Raw genomic sequence first — 15,655 nt, 5'->3', positions numbered from 1 at the left:
CCTAAAGCAGCCCCCATGGGGCATTAAAACTCGGCTGAAGTGAACATTTCACTTTTTACATTTTATTTTAAAAATTTGTTTAGTATTATTTTTCTTTATTCTATTTTTATCTAATAATTTTTCTTTTTTTTCACTTTTTTCTTCCTCCCTCTCCCCTTTTCATCCTATTTTTCTTCTCTCCACATGTACCTTGGTTGCGGGCACATCCCCAGTGGGGGGTGTGCAGGAGGCAGCTGATCGATGTTTCTTTCTCATACATGAAAAACCACTTTAGTTTTTCACCCCTTGCTAAAAATTGATCTTATTTGCTTTGTTGATGTTATTATTATTGTAGTCTCTACTAGCACAGTCATAATTTCCTCCTCCCTGCTCCTACTCCATACCCCTGTCTCTTTTCTTTTTTCACTAGTCATTTATTTTTCTCTCCTGTCTTACTCTTTTCTTTTCCCTATATGTTAATTAGTTTCACTTCTTAAATTTAAGCCAATCTGCTCTCTCCTCTATTTTCCTTTTCAAAAATAAATAATTAAAAAAATTTTAACTTTTCCATTTCCCCCCCTTATCCACTCATTCTCTTTTGACCTATACTAAAACGTAGTCCTTCCCCTATTCATCCAATTCCTTAACCCTATTTTCTGTATTTTAGATCTTCCTCTACAGTTTCTGCCCCCTTCCCCCACTTTTCTGGTTGTTTTTTGTTTGCACTTTTTGATTTATTTGTTTTGTGGAAAATGGAAAAATTAAAAATTTTTATTTATTTTCGAAAAGGAGAATGGAGGAGAGAGCAGATAGGCTTAAATTTAGAAAGTGAAACTAATAAATTATATATATTTATTTTTTCTCTTTACTTGTCTTGATACCCTTTTTTCTCTCTAATAATTCTCTTTTCTCTGGTGGTCACTTTTATTGGCAATATAGATATTTTGTGTACATTTGTGCTCTGTTCCTTTCGTGTCTGTCTTGTGTTGTATTTTGTGCTGTTCAGTCAGCACCTCCACAATAGTTGATACAACCTGGGAGAGAGCGAGTCATATAACCAGAACCCTGAGGGGAGACTCTACCCACGAACAGGACAATGCATTTAAGACCCAAATACATCAAGTGAACCCAAATATTTCAAGCAGGGGGCATCCCTAGAATACCCATCTCAGAATACCTGAGAGACTGCATCATTGGGTCCCACAAAACATCTACTACAGAAGACACATTAAAAAAATCTGGGTGGCATAGCAGTTTGATCTTATAGAACAATCACAAAAGAACAACAAAAATAGGGAGACAAAGAAACAACCCCCATATAAAAGAAAAGAATCACCAGAAAAGGAAATAAATGAAATTGAGGCAAGCAATTTGTCAAAGAAAAAATTCATAGTGATGGATATAAGGATGCTCAAAAGTCTGGATGAGAAATTCACCAACATTTGTAAAATCAAGCGGAAATCAAGAATGGCAAAGCTGAAGTAAAGAACACAGTGGAAGGTTTCAGTAGTAGACTATAAGAAGCTGGGGATCAAATCAGTGAGTTAGAAGACAAGGTAAAAAATAACAACAACAACAAAACACCCAAGCAGAGCAGCGACTGGAAAAAAACAACAACATAAAAACCAAGAGGAGAGTCTAAGGGAGCTTTGGGACAATACAAAATGAAACAACAACCACATAATAGGGCTGCCTAAAAGAGAGGAAGCTGAACAAGGAATAGAAAACCTGTTTGAAGAAATAATGACAGTAAAGTTCCCTGACTAGGGGAAAAAGTCACTCAAGTCCAAGCAGCACACAGGGACCCAAACAAGATGAACCCAAAAAGACTGACACCAAGACACATCATGAATTGTTAAACATCAATGACAAAGTAAGAATCTTAAAGACTGCCAGAGAGAGACGGAAAGTTCTGTACAAGGGAACTCACATTAGACTATTAACTGATTCTTCAATAGAAATGCATTAGGCCAGAAGCGAATGGAATAAAGTATAAAAAGTGATGAAACACAAGAGACTGAATCCAGAAATGCAAATGCTCTATCTAGCAAGGCTATCATTCAAAATTGAAACCTTAAATGTAAATGGATTAAATGCACCAATCAAAAGACATAGAGAAGCTGAGTGGATGAGTAAACATGACCCATATATATATGCTGTCTTTAAGAGACCCACCTCAGAACAAAGAACTCACACAGACTGAACGTGAAGGGATGAAAAAAAGGTTTAAGGGAAAAAAAAAAAAAAAAAAAAAAAAAGAAGGGAGACATACGTATGTAATATTTTAACAACAAAATAAAACAAATAAAAATTTAAAAAAAAGATTTTTCAGGCAAATGGAAATGAAAAACAAAAGCTGTGGTAGCAATACTTATATGTGACAAAATCGATCTTGAAGTGAAGGCCTTAACAAGAGTTAAGAAAGGCCACTTCATAATACCAAAGGGATAGGTTCAACAAGAAGATATATCCTTGGTAAACATATATGCACCTAGTACAGGAGCACCCAAATACATAAAAAAACAAAACAAAAAAACAAAAAAACAAACAAAAAACCTTCTGGAAGTTATCAAGGGAGAGATTGACAGCAATATAATCATAGTAGGGAACTTTTAATTTGCCATTGATATCACTGGTAAATCCTCTCGACAAAAATTCAGCAAAGAAACAGCAATTCTAAATGACTCACTAGATCAGACAGATTTAATTGACATCTTCAGAACATTTCACTACAATGCTACATATATATTCTTCTCAAGAGCACATGGGACAGTTTCAAATGTAGACTACATATTAGGGCACAAGCACAGTCTCTAGAAATTCAAGATTGAAATTATATCAAGCATCTTCTCAGATCACATTAGAAATCAAATACAATAAAAACAATAAAAAAACACATAGAGGCTAAATAGCGTGCTATCAAACAATGAATGAATTATCAAAGAGATCAAAGAATAAATAAAAAAACATTCTGGAAACAAATAATCAATAAAACCAAGAGCTAGTTCTTTGAAAGGATAAACAAGATTGATAAACCTCTAGCCAGGCTCACCAAGAAACAAAGAGGGAGGACCCAAATAAACAAAATCAGTAATGAAAGAGGTGAAGTAACAACTGCCCCCACAGAAATACAAAGGATTGTAAAAAAAAACAAAAAACAAAAAACAAACAAAAAACAACAACAACAACAACAAAACACTACGTACAACTCTACTCCAACAAACTGGACAACTTAGATGAAATGGATATATTCATAGAAAAAAATATACTCTTCCAAAACTCAATCAAGATGAATCAGAAAACCTAAATAGGCCAACAACTACTGATCAAATCGAAGCAGTAATAAAAACTTCCAGGAAACAAAAGCCCTGGTCTGGATGGCTTTACGAGGGAGTTTTACCAAACATTCCAAGAAGAACACCAGTTCTCAGACTATTCCAAAAAATTCAAGAGGAAGGAACACTTCCAAGCTCTTTCTATGAAGCCAGCATTACTCTAATCCCAAAACCAGATAAAGACACTACCAAGAATGAGAATTATAGGCAAATATCTTAAGAACATAAATGCTAAAATATTCAACCAAATACTAGCAAATCACACCCAGCAATATATTAAAAAGATCATACACCATGATCAAGTGGGATTTATTTCAGGGATGCAAAGCTGGTACAATATCCACAAATCAGTAAAGGTGATACATCACAAGTTGAAAGACAAAAAAACACATGATCATATCAATTAATGCAGAAAAATCATTTGACAAAACCCAACACTCTTTTTTGATACAAACTCTCAGCAAAGTGGAAATAAAGGTAAATTACCTCGAGATAAATAACAAATCTATGACAAACCTAAAGCTAACATCATACTCAATGGGCAAATACTAAAACCATTTCCCCTAAGAACAGGAACAAGACAGGGATGCCCACTTTCACCACTCCTATTTGACATAGCATTGGAAGTGCTAGCCATAATGATCAATCAAGAAGAAGAAATAAAAGGTACCCAAATTGGAAAAGAAGAAGTAAAATTATCATTATTCACAGGTGACTTGATATTATACATATGGAATCCTAAAGACTCCATCTAAAAACTACTAGATTTAGTAAAAGAATTCGGCAGGATACAAAGTTAATTCCCAGAAAAATCTATGGCCTTTTATATATCAACAATGAACGCACAGAGAAACTAAAAAAAAAAAAAAAAAAAAAGTCCATTTACCATTGTAACAAAAAATTTGAGATACTTAGGAATAAACTTAACTATGGAGGTAAAAGACCTGTACTCAAAAACCACAGGATATTGAAAAAAAGACAAAAGAAGATATAAACAAGTGGAAGAATATACTGAGTTCATGAATTGGTATAACCAACATCATTAAAATGTCCATTCTACCTAAAGGAACCTACAATTCCCCGAAACCAGTTTGGCTCAGTGGATAGAGCGTCGGTCTGCGGACTGAAAGGTCTCAGGTTCAATTCCGGTCTAGGGCATGTACCTTGGTTGCAGGCACATCCTCTGTAGGGGGTGTGCAAGAGGCAGCTGATCGATGATTCTCTCACATCAATGTTTCTAACTCTCTATCCCTCACTCTTCCTCTCTGTAAAAAATCAATAAAAAAAATATTTTAAAAAAAGAAAAAAAAAGAAAGTACTAAACTCTTTAAAAAAATAAATTAAATAAAGTAACCTAAAATTCAATGCAATCCCCATTAAAGTATGAATGGCATATTTCACAAACCTAGAAATATCCAAAAATAATTTATATGGAATAAAAAAAGACCCTGAATAGCTGCAGCAATCCTGAAAAAGAAAGAAAGAAAGAAAAAAAAAGAACAAAGTTGGAGGGATCACAATACCAGATATGAAGCTATATTAGAAAGCCGCTGTTCTCAAAACTTCCTGGTATTGGCACAAGAACAGACATGTAGACCTTGGAACAGAACAGAGAACCCAGAACCCAAGCCATTTTGCTCAATATTTGACAAAGGAGGCAAAGCATACAACGGAGTCAAAACAGTCTCTTTAATAAATGGTGTGGGGAGAATTGGACAGACACATGCAAAAAGTGAAACTAGACTATTAACTTATACTATACATAAAAATAAACTTGAAATAGATAAGAAACTTAAAGGTAAGATGGAAAATCAGAAAAGCCTTATAAGAATCCATAGGCAGCAAAATATTAGACATATCTTTGTAGCAATATCTTTACCAATACATCTCCTAGAACAATGAAAACTAAGGAGAAAATAAACAAATGGGACTACTCTATATAATAAAGAGGTAATATTCAAATTGATCCTCACTCCAACACACAAGATGGATGCCACATGTGGACACAAGATGGCCTCCACAAGATGGCCAGCAAGGAGAGAGCAGTTGGGGGCGACCAGACTGGCGGGGGAGGACAGTTAGTGGCAATCGGGCCGGCAAAGGCAGGGGGGGGGGCAGTTAGGTGTCAATCAGGCTGATGGGAGTGGTTAGGGGTTATCAGACTGGCAGAAGTGGTTAGGGGCAATCAGGCAGTCAGGCAGGCAGGCAGGTGAGCAGTTGGGAGTCAGCAGTCCAGGATTGTGAGAGGAATGTCCGACTGCCCGTTTAGGCCCAATCCCTCCAGGCATCCTAGATTGGAGAGGGTGCAGGCTGGGCTGAGGGATACAGCGCCCCCTCCCAGACATGCATTTCATGCATTGGGCCTCTAGTGTCAAAATAAAAAGCTTCTGCACAGCGAAAGAAACTATCAACAAAACAAGAGAGCCCACTGCATGGGAGAATATATTTGCGAATGTTACATCTGATAAGGGTTTAATCTCCAAAATTTATAGGGAACTCAGAAGTGAACAAAAGGATGAAAAACAACCCAATTTAAAAATGGCAAAGGATCTAAATAGACACTTTTTGAAAATGGACATACAGAAAGCCAAGAACCATATGAAAACATACTCCAAGTCTGTAATCATCTGAGAGATGCAAATCAAAATGACAATGAGGTACCATCTCACACCTTTCAGAATGGCAACCATCAACAAATCAATAAACAACAAGTGTTGCCGAGGATATGGAGATAAAGGAACCATCATTCACAGCTGGTGGGAATGCAGACTGGTGCAGCCATTATGGAAAACAGTATGGAGTTTCCTCAAAAAATTAAATATGGAACTCCCATTTGACCCAATAATCCCACTTCTAGGACTATATCCCAAGAAATCAGAAACATTAATCAGAAAGGATACATGCAACCAGTAGCACAATTTACAATAGTTAAGATATTGAAAACAGCCTACATGCCCATCAGTGGATGAGTGGATTAAAAAACTGTGGTACATTTATTTACGCAATGAATTACTCTGCTGGTGTAAAAAATAAAGAACTCTTATCATTTCCAACAGCATGGATTGACCTAGAGGGCATTATGGTAAGCGAAATAAGCCAGTTGGATAAATATCACATGATCTCACTCGTTTGTGGAGTATAATGATCCACATAACTTCAAGTGTAACAATATTCACATCACAGTTGTACCAGAAGAAGAGAGATTTCAAGGGATTAAAAACCTATTTGCAGAAATAAGGATGTGAAACTTCCCTAATCTGGTGAAGGAAATAGACATACAAGTCCAGGAAGCACACAGGGTCCCAAACAAGAGGAACCCAAAGAGGTCCATACCAAGACACATCATAAGTAAAATTATGCAGGTTAAAGACAAAAGAAATCTGAAAATCAGCAAGAGGAAAGCAGTTAGTTACCTACAACAGAGCTCCTGTAATAATCTTATTTCTCAAGAGAAACTTTGTAGGTCAGAGGGATTAAAATTCAAAATGATAAAAAGCAAGGACCTACAATCACGATTACTCTACTCAGCAAGGCTATCACTTAGAAGAGAAGGAGAAATATGGAGCTTTTCATAAAATAAAAAAAGCTGAAGGAGTTCATCACCACCAAATGATAGTTTATACAAATAAATAAAAAAAGCTGGGTTAGCAATACATCTATCAGAAAAAATAGACTTTAAATCAAAGGCTATAATAAGAGACAAAGAAGTAATCAGCAATTCCACTTCTATGTATTTATCCAAAGTAACACAAAATCAAAATGACATATGCATCCCAAATTCTTTGCAGCATTATTTATAATAGCCAAGATATGGAAGAAACCTAAGTGTCCATCGCATAGACAAATGGGTAAAGAAAGTCTGATACTATCTACAATCATATATTATTTACCAAAAGAAAGAATGAAATCTTATCATTTCCAACAACAGAAATAGAAATTATGCTAAGTGAAATAAGTCAGACAAAAACAAGTACCATATGATTTCAAATACATGTGGAATCTAAAGAAAACAAATGAACAAACAAAAAAGAAACAAACTCATAGGTACAGAGAACATTTTGATGGTTGCCAGATAGGAGGGAGGTTGGATGGATGGGCGAAAAGGGGGAAAAGATTAATATTTACAAATTGCCAGTTATAAAAGCAGCCACGGGGATGTAAAGTAGAGCGTCTATCCTATCTAATAAAGAGGGAATATCCTAATTGGCCATCACAAAGATGGATACATCCAGCGCTGAAGCTAAGTTCCCATAAGGAGCCTTAAGGAGCAATCAGCAGGGACCTAAGGCTATGCCCTACCCTGCCTCCATAGGGCTTGACAGGGGACCTCAGGCTGTGCCCCCAACCTGGCAGGGCTTGACAGGGGACCTTAAGGTGCGCTTCCTGTCCTGTTGCTGGGTTAGGGGACCTCAGGCTGATCCCCCAACCCCAGTGCTATGTTGGGGACCTCAAGTCGTGCCCCACACCAGGGGGGCTTGACAGGGAACTTCAGGCCTCGCCCCCCCCCCCCAATCCTGGCACCAGGCTGGGGGACCTCAGATCGCACCTCCTGCCCAGCAGGGCTTAATGTGGGATTTCAGGCTGCACCCCCTGGCCCTGCACCAGGCCAGGACCTGAGGCTGTGCCTCTCTGCCTGGTGGGGCTTGACAGGGGACCTCAAGGTGCAGCCCCAATGCTGGGTCGGAGGACCTCAGGCCATGCCCTCCACCCAGCGGGGCTTGACAGGGGATCTCAGGCCATTTCCCCCACCTGGTGGGGTTTGATTGGGGTTCTCAAGGCATGCCCCCCACCCCAGTCTGGGCTGGGGGACCTCAGGCCACAATCCCATCTTGGTGCTGGGCCAGGGACTGAGGCTACGTCCCCTGCCTGGCGGGGCTTGACAAGGGTGGGACTGGCCAGGTTTGGATCTAGCCCAATGGGGGCAGGGGCTGGCCAGGTCTGGGTCTCACACGATTTTGAGGCACATGTGGGTGGGCGGGGACTTGACTCTGGGTCCCGTGGTGCACCCCAAACTCTGACAGGAGAAAGGTTTTCATATACATTTTACTAATTTTCTTTCATCTCTGACACTTCTATTCTAGAGAAAGGGCAAATAGCAATATTAAATTATTTCTTCTTATTAATCCCCTTTTAATGTACACGAATTTCATGCACTGGGCCTCAAGTGTATGTGTGTGTGTGTGTGTGTGTGTGTGTGTGTGTGTGTATACTGACCACCAGGGGGCAGATGCTCAATGCAGGAGCTGCCCCCTGGTGGTCAGTGTGCTCCCACAGCAGGAGCACTGTTCAGCTGATGGATGGGTCCCAGACTCAGGGCTCACAGCTGGCAAGCACAGCTGCAGCAGTGTGAGCCTCTCCCGCAGACATCCCCCCTGGCCAGGATGAGCGGGAGCAGGCAGACACCCAGCCTAGGCTCGGGCTCCTCCCCAGCCGCCTGCTGCTTCGCACAACTTCGTGCTGTGTGGGATCCACGCAGACAGCGGGCTGAAGCCCCATGAGCTGGCAGGTAAGTCCAGGCTGCGGTGGTGAGGAGGTCCACTGATCCCTGCAGGCCAGGCCAAGGGACAGGCTTCTAGTAAGCCAATAACACTGTAAGAAATACATATGGTGTCAAATGGGTACTAGACTTTCTGGGGTGATCACTTTGTAAATTACATAAATGTCTAATCACTATGTTGTGCACCTAAATTGAATACAATATTGTATGAAAACTATAATAAAATCCCGCCCCCCCCCCTCTCTCTCTTTTTTTTTTTTTTTTTTTTTAGAGCAGAGGATTCCAAGGAGAGATGGGGAATAACATACACTCCAACAAAATATTGGGCCCTGAAGAACCAGCTCTGTCCAACTCCATTCATTCTACCTGGGGGTTAGGGGGGTTTCAGTGCTGATTCAAGATAATGAGATACTCCTGCTCCTCCCGCTAAAACTCAGCAGGCATACTGTCCCATTTCACAACCAAACCAAGGAAATTCAATAAACAAACCCAAAAACATCTATGGTACCTTATATACACATTATATTGCATTTTTGTTTATACTATAAACACCTAGAACACACAATATGATCAGTGCCACACACGGTCCTTTTATTGGGAACAGGTTAGTTAGAAAGGGACAGTGAGAGCCACTAGGAATCTGCTTGTGCTAAGAGAAGCAGTTGTTGGGGCATTCAAGCAAACGAGGCTGGCACGTTCTGTTGGAGGATTCACCATGACGAGAAAAGGCCCGGAGGAGACTCACCATAAGGAAGGAAGCCCAGAAATCCTCAGTGGAACCAAAGGAGCCAGGAGGCAGCTGTGGGATCAGCTGATAGATATGTTGATCACCTGGTTCCTTCTGGTGAGTGTGCAGCTAAACATGGAATAGAGAAAATAGGGTCAGGTCATCCTCTCAGTGAAATGCGAGGCAGAGATGAGCTTCATGTCAGTGGGAGAAGCATCCTGAGCATTCAGAAAACAAAGGAGAGCATGTGTAAAGGGTTTTTAAATGTCAGAGCCATATCTCATCAGAGTCACACACCCAAGTTTCTTCAGGTCTTAACCCCCAGTCCTCCACAGGCCCCATGCCTCCACACCTCCATCCCTGCCACTTCACTGACCCCTAAAGGACTTCCAGTACCTAAGGATTGAGGTTTCCAGAGATAGGTGGGTTGAGAACCAGTGACAGCACTGGCCAGCCTGATACCCAGTACAACCCACCACTGTGAGGCAGATGGTCTCAGGGACACTAGGCTCTGTAGACTTTCCCCAGCTGGCCCCATGTGAGAGGGTGGCCTTGCCCACCGACCTTATCCCAGAAGGGTCAGTAACACTAATATGTGCCCAGCTGATTCTTAGGGAGTTTGCCTGGGCGAACACTTGGCCATCTGACCTCCTTCCTGTTCAGGAAGCCTCTCCCGTCTTTCTAACTGTGGCCTGTTAGGCCAGTAGTACACGTGTGAAGTTTCTGCCCTGCATTGCTTTCTGTCTACCAGGCCCATCCATCTAGGTCCCCCGATGCCAGGACCATACAAATGCTAAAGAAGTGCCCACCTGCCTAAGGGACAGACACCCACAACCCATCTGCATGAAGGGGGGGGCAGATTTTACCAACATTTATGGGATTCTTTGGCCCTAAAGAAAAGGCTGACCTGATTAAGAACAATGCAATGATTCAGAATAACAGACCGTGCACAGATAGGAGGGCCCACAGCCGCAGATGCCTCTCTTACAATTCACAGAGAGCCTCCAACGCTTATGCCCACTGATACCTGACTATTCTTGCTCCACACACACAGGCACCCAGACACACACAAGTGGGGTGCTGGTGAATCTGACCACTCTCAGGAGGATGCAGGAAAGACTTCATTTGTGGTGAGTACCTGGTACAAATATTCCCAGCATGACTAATTTCAAGCTACCCACCTGATGTCACTGAACATAGATCCCAGAAGAGACATGTACCATTGACTACCCAAAGCTAGTATGAGCCAGTTTCAGTGCACTCCATCCCCTGTCAAATAACTATGTGCACACAAGCCACTTACACCCTGTTTGCGACCCTCCACTCCTACCCAGATATATTTAAAAATCATTTTACATAAATGAACACATAAGCACATTTCCATCCTTCTCCTCACTGAATATACAGATAGACCACTTCTTACTACCTACACTGTTACAGACAAAACCCTAATGATCCTTGAATATTCACAGTATACACCTACAATTATATATACACACATAGCATGGGCCTGAATACAAACATGGGCAACCAATATACCATCCAGATATAAACACTGAATACATACACACACAGGCCCTCTAAAACCATCTTGTACACAATTGTCTCATATGTCACCCAAATAAAGATCCATATGCAATCCCACAAGCTCTAAAATACCCATATTCCATGGTTCCTGAACACAAACACACACACACACACACACACACACACACACAAAAAAAAAAAAAAAAAAAAAAAAAAAAAAAAATCCTGGACAGTTTCCTTGCTTGCAAACACGCAAAGTGAACTCTCACATTCTCTATAATATACAGCCCATCCATAATCTCCAGGAACTTAAATATATACACAGTCACAAACAACTACTTATCAAATACATATAAGTCCACCTCACACACACTGAGACAACACATACAAGGAGCAATACCAAATTCTGTAAGCATTACATTCTGGAACAGGTGCAAAGAGGACCCTAAGCCTGCTGACACACTCACAAATCCCAAATACACAGACCTCAAATCACTCATGAATATCCACCCCACATGCTCAGATTGATACATGCAAAACACAAAAGCACTGAGAATCCCTTAACTCTCACTAATGTGCATACACAATTCTCACACACCTATGGAAACACACACACACACACACACACGTGCGCACAAATATTCCCAATCACTGAATATATCGATATATACTCCCCTCAAACACTATGCATTATGCTACCTCTCCAGAATATAACCAAATCACCTCCCCTCTGCAGTATGTAAGAAAAGCACACTGTACACATTTTTTCTCCAGCATCACTGAATATACAGTCCACTGCTTGATAACTACTAGCAAATACATGTAGCAATACTTTAGTATTCTCAAAAAAAAATACACTTTAAATACACCTAAGAGCCCCTGAACAAATTGCTAATTCATGCACCTGGTGATAGATATAAGCACAAACCAGTTTATATGGGCAAGACATGCAGAAATATTTCCAGCAAATCACATATGAAATAACTTCCAAATTACCCCTAGCTAATGAGTCAGATCTCATATCTACAAATACTAACCAATAGCCTTATCACACACCTCTGATACATAAACACAATCCTCCCACTCCACAGAAACCCCTTTCCCCAACAAACGCACATATACTCGGTACCCAAAATATATCCGCCCTAGAGCCCCTACTGAAAAATTCCCTGGAATACACAGGAATACACACGTCAGCTCCACACACACACTCTACACAAGCCCCAAATAGACCCACGAACACCCAGTGCACCGCAAATATGCAAACCCACCTCCCTATACTTATGTCCCAAATACACTTCATGCCACACCACCTGCATACACAGAACCCCACACTCCCAAATTCCCACAGAATTAACTCTTCCATCTTGCAGAATACAGCCACATACACACCACACCAAATCGCACTAACACTACTGAACAACCTCATATACAAGACCTACCAGTCCTAAAAATAGTCACAGATCTGCCTTCTGCACACAGAAACAGGCGAAGATCACAAAAAGAAATACACATAACATTACAACATGCCCCGAATACACAATGAAATGTCTACATTCCCCAAATACAAAACACAGATCATACACCCAAGCTTGTTAGGACATTGCCCTATGCGTATGCAGATAATCCTTCCAAATCAGCCATTAGAAAAAACCCACAATTCGAAGGGGGAAAACAAAACGAGTAAATTTCAGCAAACACCAAATTACAAACACATTATCACTAACTGCTTGAGTAGTATTTATGCACTGCATCTCAACACCCTCCAAATACAGCACTCAACCCTACACACTCACAGAAACACACGCATGACCTCCACGTGATCACAGACATCCACAGACAGAGCGAGCGCACACATTTGAATCCACATCTCAGATTCCCTCCACCTAGCGAACAGGCACAGACCCCAGGCCTGCCCCCCACCCCAGGCTTCACACACCCCAGGCCTCACACACCCAGGCCTGCCCTCCACCCCAGGCCTCACACACCCCAGGCCTCACACACCCCAGGCCTCACACACCCCAGGCCTCACACACCCAGGCCTGCCCTCCACCCCAGGCCTCACACACCCAGGCCTGCCCTCCACCCCAGGCCTCACACACCCCAGGCCTCACACACCCCAGGCCTCACACACCCCAGGCCTCACACACCCAGGCCTGCCCCCCACCCCAGGCCTCGGGGCAGAGGCATTATGTGGTCACAAGGCCGCTGCCCTCAGGGCGGGGTGCGGGGGAAGGAAGCCTCGGGCTGAGGGGCTCCAGGGGGAAGGAGCCCGGGACCTGAGGGGAGGGGAGGCTCCGCCATGTCCGCTCATTTCCAATGAGGGCAGCTTCCTGCTGACCCGGAGGCGCTTTCAGATCCGGAAGAACTGCCGGGAGCTGCGTGTCCAGAAAGCGGGGACACAGAGGAGCCCCGGGCGGACAGCTCACGGGCATCACTGGACCCCGGGAGGCCCCGCACACTGACCGCCCGCCCAGCACCGCCAGTCAGAGCCCATTCCCCTGTGAGCACCACCGGAAGTGAGCGGGGTGGGGAACACAGACCTGGGGGCAAACAGCAGAGAAGAGGGGGACACCTGAGGTGTGCAGAGGCCGCGCGCCCCTTCCCTCCTGTTCACCTAACGGACTCCCGAGGCCGCCATGCCAGGCCCCACGTGCAGCCTGGAAGGCAGTTGGGGAAGCTCCCTGCCATTAGCGCATGCGCGCCTATGGGAGCCAACTGCCTTAGCGCATGCGCCTATGGGAGCAACCGCCTTAGCGCATGCCCCTATGAGAGCAACCGCCTTAGTGCATGCGCCTATGGACCCAACCGCCGCAACGGACGATGGGAGCAGTTGCAGGACAGAGCCCCGCCCCCAGTGGGCGTGCTCCTGTGTCCTGGCGCGAGGCACCCTGGGAAGAGGCACCCAGGCTGTCCCTGCAGCAGAGGAAGGGGACCCTGACCCCGTCCCTCCTGTATCTATTCAGTATGTGGAGGTTTTTCAATAAATGCTGCTTCACAGATGTTTCCTTGGCAAGGTTGTTGTTCAAACATTGTTCAAATCGTGGCTGTCTGCGACAGTTTCCCTTGACATGGCAGGAAGCATGGGAATAATGTCAACCTGCATTTTTTGTATTATATTGCAGAATTTCAGTTGGTAATAAAATTCATGTATAGTAACAGAATCAACTTACTTGAGTTTGTCATACTTTCAAAAGAAATTAAAATCATCTGATCTCCTTCCTGGTCATTTACAAGAGGGCAAAGTGGCAGGAGAAAGACATATCACTGCATTTTCCATTTTGCACAATTTACTCTGAACTACACAAAGGCATTACATATTAAAATATTACAAAAGGTAAAAGATTAGACATTGAACAGCATAGTACTCTGAGAAACAAAAAGTGGTGATTTCTGGTCTTGCCCTGTAGGCTGCAGGCCTTGCCCTGATGGACTGGGGCAAAGGGGATGGGTTGTAAGGCTGGGCCGGCTGCATCTGCAGGGCTCCCAGCACTGGGCGGAACTTGGGGCCACAGGACTGCTCCCTAAGGAATGAGGTGCACACAGCAACCCAGCATGCTGCCTCTTTGGGGTCAATCCTAATTTCAAACACTGAGATCCATGAGCGATACATTCCCATTATTTCTTCAGACCCCATGTTCTGAATTTTGTTCAGAAAGTGTAGCCTGTGTTGAAATAAACTAAGACCAGAAAGGAAGCAGGTTGAAGGGCCCAGAACTAGGGTGATGGATCAAGAACAGAGATAAAGGGCATATCAAGTGTTGTTGGGTGCCTAGAACTTAACCTTGGGGGTCATTACTGTTAGTGTGTCTTTAAATTTATGACTTTAAATTTGAAAGGAACTGCTTATTCTTGCCTACCTATCAGAGCCCTCCATGGAATGCCCCCCACCACCCCAGCCAACCAGTCCTCTGCCCCTCCCCCGCTGCAGAATGACAGGAGCCCCACATTCTACCGTTTAAATCCCAACCTTCCCTCCACTGGATGGTGAGCAGCTGTTGGAGCAGGTCACTCTCTGGATCCTCCACTTGGCTATTCTCGTTGTGGAGGCTTCTAGGCAGCGGTGGTCCGTGAATGAGCCTGCGGGGATGGCTTCAGCAGGAGGTAGGACTATAGACTGGAGGGTGTGTGTTTTAAACACTGAGCTGTCCCTCAAAACTTGGGATTGAAATGTGACACTGGGGAAACACGGTTTGACTGAAGTAGGGGTGAGAGAGCACTAGACCTCCAAGGACCTGTCACCCGGGGAGGCTGGGAGCCAGTGGGAACCTGTGATGGCACTGGCCGGGAGGGCTCCTCAGAGGGGGTCAGGGTGGCTCAGGGACATGCCTGGGTGTGGAGAAAGACCAGCAGTAGGCATGTGGGTTCTTCCAGAGGGAAGAGTAGTGGGCGATGTCGTGGGGGTGGCACAGGGTGGTCATGGGAAAGCCCAGTCCTGTGTGCTGTTCTGTGGGCACCTGGAGCTGCCTGGAAGGTCCTCCTCCTGCTGCCGCCCAGAGCTTCTCCCCTGCCTCCAGCCCAGAGCTCACTGCTCCTCAGCCCAGGGAGCTGCCTGGTGGCTGGGATTCCACACGGGCAGGGCGGCCGGGA

This window comes from Pipistrellus hanaki, assembly GCF_964339955.1.
Source record: "Pipistrellus hanaki genome assembly, chromosome: 11".
In the NCBI taxonomy this organism is placed as follows: Eukaryota; Metazoa; Chordata; class Mammalia; order Chiroptera; family Vespertilionidae; genus Pipistrellus; species Pipistrellus hanaki.
Note: the sequence above shows the minus strand (reverse complement) of the source record.